Source organism: Abrus precatorius, unplaced genomic scaffold, assembly GCF_003935025.1.
Source record: "Abrus precatorius isolate BTA unplaced genomic scaffold, Abrus_2018 Scaffold4, whole genome shotgun sequence".
Lineage (NCBI taxonomy): Eukaryota > Viridiplantae > Streptophyta > Magnoliopsida > Fabales > Fabaceae > Abrus > Abrus precatorius.
This window is the reverse complement of record NW_020874384.1, coordinates 15,990,462-15,996,461: the sequence shown is the minus strand read 5'-3', so window position 1 is coordinate 15,996,461 and position 6,000 is coordinate 15,990,462.

The following is a 6,000-nucleotide window of genomic DNA, read 5'->3' as shown; positions in this document are numbered from 1 at the left end:
GAGAGACTTATGATCTGAAAGACCTCATAGCATATTTATAAGCCGAACATATAGCTAAAATATTAGACATGGGTTCTAGAATGGGTTACTTAAACATACATTTACCACCAACATTATCATACATTTTAATAAAATACTTCAACTGCCCCAGGTTCACTGGTTTTCATTGTCATTAGTGACTTTAAATAGAGTAGGCATACTCAAGTTATATTATACATCATTGTAGAATTGTATTAATCATATTTTTATATGTTTTTTAAATTTATAGAAAAAAATTATTTAACAGGATCTGCCAACATAGATTTTAAGCCACTGATTAAAAAAATCAAAATATAAAAGATTATGTAAAATTAATTACTTTAATGTATTAACATGTAAATATTAATCATAAGCACTTAGTTTTAAAAAAATAACAAAGTTATATTTTTTTATTGAGAAAAAATGTATTAAATTTTTGAAACATATCATTCGTTCTTGAATGACATGCACTTAAATAAGGTATATGCTGAATTCTTCTTAACTTAGGTTTTAGTTTTGAGTTTTGTATATAAGAATTTTTTTTACTTGGAGATAATCCCATTGTATTATACGTGTTTGGAAAAAATTATTTTTTGTGTTGATGACATTTGTAGTTTATTAAGACAACAATTTAAAAAAATGCCCATGACTCATTTGATGAGAATTTTTTTAAAAAAAAAGAAGAATATTCACACCCGAAATTAATTTTTTATGTAGTGAGTTAATAAAATATGATAAATTTAGTATACATTAGTAATCGTTTCAACTCTTATCTTAGAAGGGAGGGAAATTGAGAAAAAAAGAAAATAACATGTAGATATTTTTCTTTCTTCATGCTTGTCCTATCATCGTTTCATCTTTTGTTTTATTCTTTTATCTTTTTCATTTGTATTCTATCTTAATTAACAAATAAATTCATACAAATTTGTATTAGGATTAAAAAGGCACTTCATGTCATTAAGTGGTTTGCTACTTAACTTAATTGCCTTTATGAATTGGAGTACTATGGTTTTAAAAGGAAAAACATTGGAAACTAACTCATGTTTTGGCAGATTATTTAATGCACATAATTTAATGTTTTGGCAAATGTTACTCCTTGATTAGTTGGCATTTCCAAAACAAAAAGGACATAGGAAGGTGTGAAGGCTGAATGCAATACAAGGGTATATCTTAGCCCTTTATAGTTAGACATAATAGGAGCTAGCCATGTAGAATAAAACTCTTTGTGTACTACAAAAAGGATAAAAAATGAGAATGTCTTTTGCTAAAGCTGTCCAGTCTTTTCTACATTCCAATCACCTAATAAGTGATTAGGATGACATGATAGTATGTAACCAAGTTTGTTTCAATTTTATTTTTAATAATTTTTTAATTTTTAAAATATGACATCAATAATTTTATACAACTCTCAAAATATAAAGAGAGAATTTTACTCAAAATAATTCTTAAATTTTTAGTCTTTTTCACATGAATTATTTTTTATAGTTGACATTAATATCTAAGCATAAAAACTTAAATCATAAACAAATGTCATTTAATATGAATAAAAATAAATTATTATTTTGTATATAATCAAGAGTGTAAATGAATTGATTTGCTGATAAACTGTTTGAGTTTATTTTGTTAAATGTTTGACTAACTTTTTATTTAATAAAATAAATAATATTAAATTTTAAATTAAATTCACTTTTTTAGGCGAGTCAAATTCAAACTTGTAACATATATATATATTTGATTGATCTCGACTGATCTACTTTCTATATATACAATAAATATCACGAAGGATGTATTAGGAAATAAAATAATTTTTGTAATGAGCATTATTTATTTATTTGTATTTAATATTAAATGTAATAATAATAATATACATAAAAACAAAACTTAAGTACAATATTTTTTCTGATTAAAATTAAAATTTTAATGATATGTACTGATATTAACAGTTATATTTAATGTTATTTTATTGTACAAATTATTAAAGTAAAAATTTAATTTCAACTAAACAAGAACACTAACAATGCTGACGTTGTAAAAATCTAGAAATTTAAACTCCAAGAGTCATTGGTGTGAAAGAAGAAAGGCTCAGTGTGCCCGAAAACAAGGATGCCCCACTCCCATTCTGCCTGTAATCAATTTTAGTAGTTGTTTGTTATCTGCTTCATTCAAGTCAACGCAATTTAAACGATGCTTCAATAATTGCTATTGGTTTCAAAAAAAGTAAAATTAGCGTATTGACAAATAATTAATTTGAATATGTATTGAAAGGATAAAATTTATGTTTATAATGATTTTTAATTCACTGACAGTATAAATATTTTTATATTACTAACATATTAAAATTACGCTCATTGATAAATAGTTATACAAGCTTTAAGATACAAAAACAACACGTAAACATGTGTCAAAGCTAGTAAAATTATCGGTTTGAAAATCAAATCAAATTACTCATTTAATTATAGGTACATGCAAATTGGTTTGTATAATATGTAGGTTAAATGAGTTGATTATTCAAATCTGTAGAGCTACCCACCCATAAACATGCAAAAATTAGAAAAGGAAAAAGATAGTTTTAAATCTGTCCACAATTTGAACTGTGATATACCATCAACATACGTGTTATTTACCTCTTTAATTGCAAATATTACGAATCAACATTTCAACAATGAAGGCCCAGCAACATTCACATTCAGTTTTATATTCAGGTTCTGAGTCTTGGCTATAGAGTGAAACACCTTTGTAAATTCAAAAGGGTAATTCAAAAGGTGGTGATAACGTGCACTCCTTGTCCTGTAATTGAGGTGAAGTTTGGTTGATGGACGTGGCAATCAGAGAACCAATAGCTTGATATGGTAATTTATTTGATAATGGCTATTCAACCAACTGCTAATTAATTGGAATATATATTTGTGAGTGTTGTCTTGTCGTTCATATGGACAAAACAATTTCTCTTTCTTTACCATATGTTCATAAATGACAGAGATACATCTCAAGATTACTACGACACTTCATCTGTTTGGGCAACTTTGATCCACCTTCCATTACCACTCGCATGTGTTGGTTGAAAAAATATATATTATGATGGCAAATATAATTTTGGGGCAACATTTTTGTATGACTAAATTTGAAGTGTTCAAGCAAACTTCAACTCCATATTTGTCACTAACAATTGTTGCTCCCAAACATTTCTTCTATTCTTGCTAAGCATGCAGAAGAACTAGTTTATATATATTAGCTTGCCTTTTGGTCAATGATTTTATACTAGCTAATAAAAGGTGGTCCACCGTGATTCGGCTTGACTTACAAGCAAATTTGATCCACTGTAACTTGGACTTTATTATACTGTTATTCATTGGTGTTAACCCATTATTAAAAAGAGTTAGATTTTCAAACAGTGGTTATGATAATTAAATTTCTTTAATAATTTGACAAAATGTCATCGTATTATAATGTGAAGAAGTCCTCTTTTAATTATAATTTTGTTAATTTTAAGATAATACAACTAAACACCACGTCAGAAAAAAAAATAGAGAAATTAATAGAAGAAAATTTAATTACCACAAAAGAGAAAGTTGGGGGACATATTATTTGTATCATAAAAAATAAAAATATTTTTAAAATAGTTGTGATATATGTCAATACTTTAAATGATAAATAAAAATCAATGAAAGGAGTAAATCAAATACTCTAAATTTTATCTTACCTAACAAACCAAGACTTGTAATAAGAGATTTTAAGAAATAATTGACTTGCTATTGGATCTCTCCCTGGAGATGTTCATAACATCACCCTATTTTTAGGATTGTTTTATCATGGAATTTCTTTTGGGTTTATTCTAGGCAGCCCATTGTTGTGGGCTAAGTAAAGACCACTAACAAGACAGATTATATTTTTGTTAACGAAAAGAGGATATTTTATTTTTGGGTTTGCTTCATACCATAGAGGTTTGATTTCCTTTGGGCTAGCTTAAAGCCTGCGCGTACGCATTTTTCATTTTAAGGATAACACATTATTATACTATTTTAGCTTAATACTTGCCAACACATCATACACAAGTGCACACATAGTAATTTTGAGTTCTTTTGAAAATTTTATTCACAAATATAAATTATTTTTCAATGCCAATTATGTTTTTAAAAAACTATTTCACAATCTAAACTAAACGGACCTTTTTTTAATGGATCCAAAATCAAGGTTTTGCATGAAAAATATGTTGGGCCCAAATCAAATGAGTAACCCATAAGGGTTTGCATTGACAAGAAAAACATCCCATGATATGGCAACGAGGACAAAGCTCTACCACCTTTTTTCCTTTCCCCCTCGTGTTGTGTTCCATTTGGTATGTGCAATCAAAAGTTGATTTTGATTATTCCCAGTTGATGTAAAAAGGTAATATTGAGTTTGGTGGTTGATACACCCTAGATTAGGCCAAACAAGTTATACATAACTAATGGTTTTGCCTCAAATGGAATCCAAAGCACGTGGTCAAGCCATGAGTTAGGCAAATTTGGTCCTTTTTTTTCAAATTTTATTTTACTAATCACATTCCTTATCATATTCCAATAGCGCACTATCTTTCCTCCCACTCACCCTAGTCACAACTATGTCTCTTTTTACTCTGTACATGGTCACAACTAATAACTAGTATCTAGCTAAAAATAACGCTTTAGTGCAATAATATGTCTTCTTGTTAGGCTTTGGTTAAACCCTTTATTTTAACAAGTAATCTTTGGTGGGGAAAAGTAACACCCACTAATTGAAGCTAGTTTTTGTTCCTTTGATGTTAAATTAGTTCATGAAAGCAAGTCAATTGCTATGGAGTGGGTCATTAAGCAAGTCAATTTCTCGCGAGGTTTGGTGGACATTTGGCAGACCAACAATGGTGGGGCGGTTTGCTTATTGAATAGTTTGAAATCCCTATCAAATATGGAAATTCAATAGATTGATATAACTTAAGCATCATTCTTCATTTCCATATCTAATTAATTCTTAGGAACAAAACATAACTTTGAAGCTCTTCCCATTCTATGTGTAATATTAATAATAAACTCTTGAATATGGTTTAAGTCTATTAAAAAAAAATAAAAAATATATATATATATATATAGTTATAATTTTTAATTTAATAAGTTTTATTTATATTTTTATAATTTAAAATAAATTTAGGATTTTATTAATTCGATCCTTAGAGTAAAGATTGAGTTTAAGCATCTTTAAATATAAATTTAAAAATATATATTTATTGTATTAAAGTTATAAAAGTATAATAAATATTTTTTTTGCAAATTATTATTATTATTAGTTACTTAGAATTGATGTTAATACTTTTTTTCTATCATTGGGAGTATACTTTTTAAATTTATTTTGTATTTTTTTTTTTACAATTTCATAAATTTAAACACAAATCAAATAATTGCTTATATGTTATTTAAGTCACATATATTACTTGAAGTAACGGAGAAAAAGGGAGAAAAACTACATATTCGTGAAGAAATATTATAAAGTGTATGTTAAAAATTAAAAGTTACACCCTCAAAGGTATATGGTTTTTCAATTATCTTAGTAACAAAAGATATACAGCTTGTAACTTTAATTTTAACATAAATCTTTTATTTTTAATTAGTAAATTTCTAACTTTTCAATTAAAGTTGCAATACATAGTTACGAGTCTGTAATTTTTAATGCAAACCTTTTTTCTTTTTATGAGTTCGTGTACCCTGTAATCTTTTTAAAATCTTGTAACTTGGTAATAACTATTTTCTTTGCAATGATAACATTTTGTGTGTGTGTGTTGGTTTGATTATTTATTGGAAGTATTTTTTTCATTTGAGTTACTGTTTTTTTTTGTAATAAAAAGAAAAATTATTTAATCTTTTTACTCTCCTGGCATCACACTTTGTTTTAGTTTTTTCTTCTTTTCTTTTTTCCGCCACTTTCCTACTATTCCCCCTCCCTTCCTAAATTTCATGTAGCTCTAATTAAAAA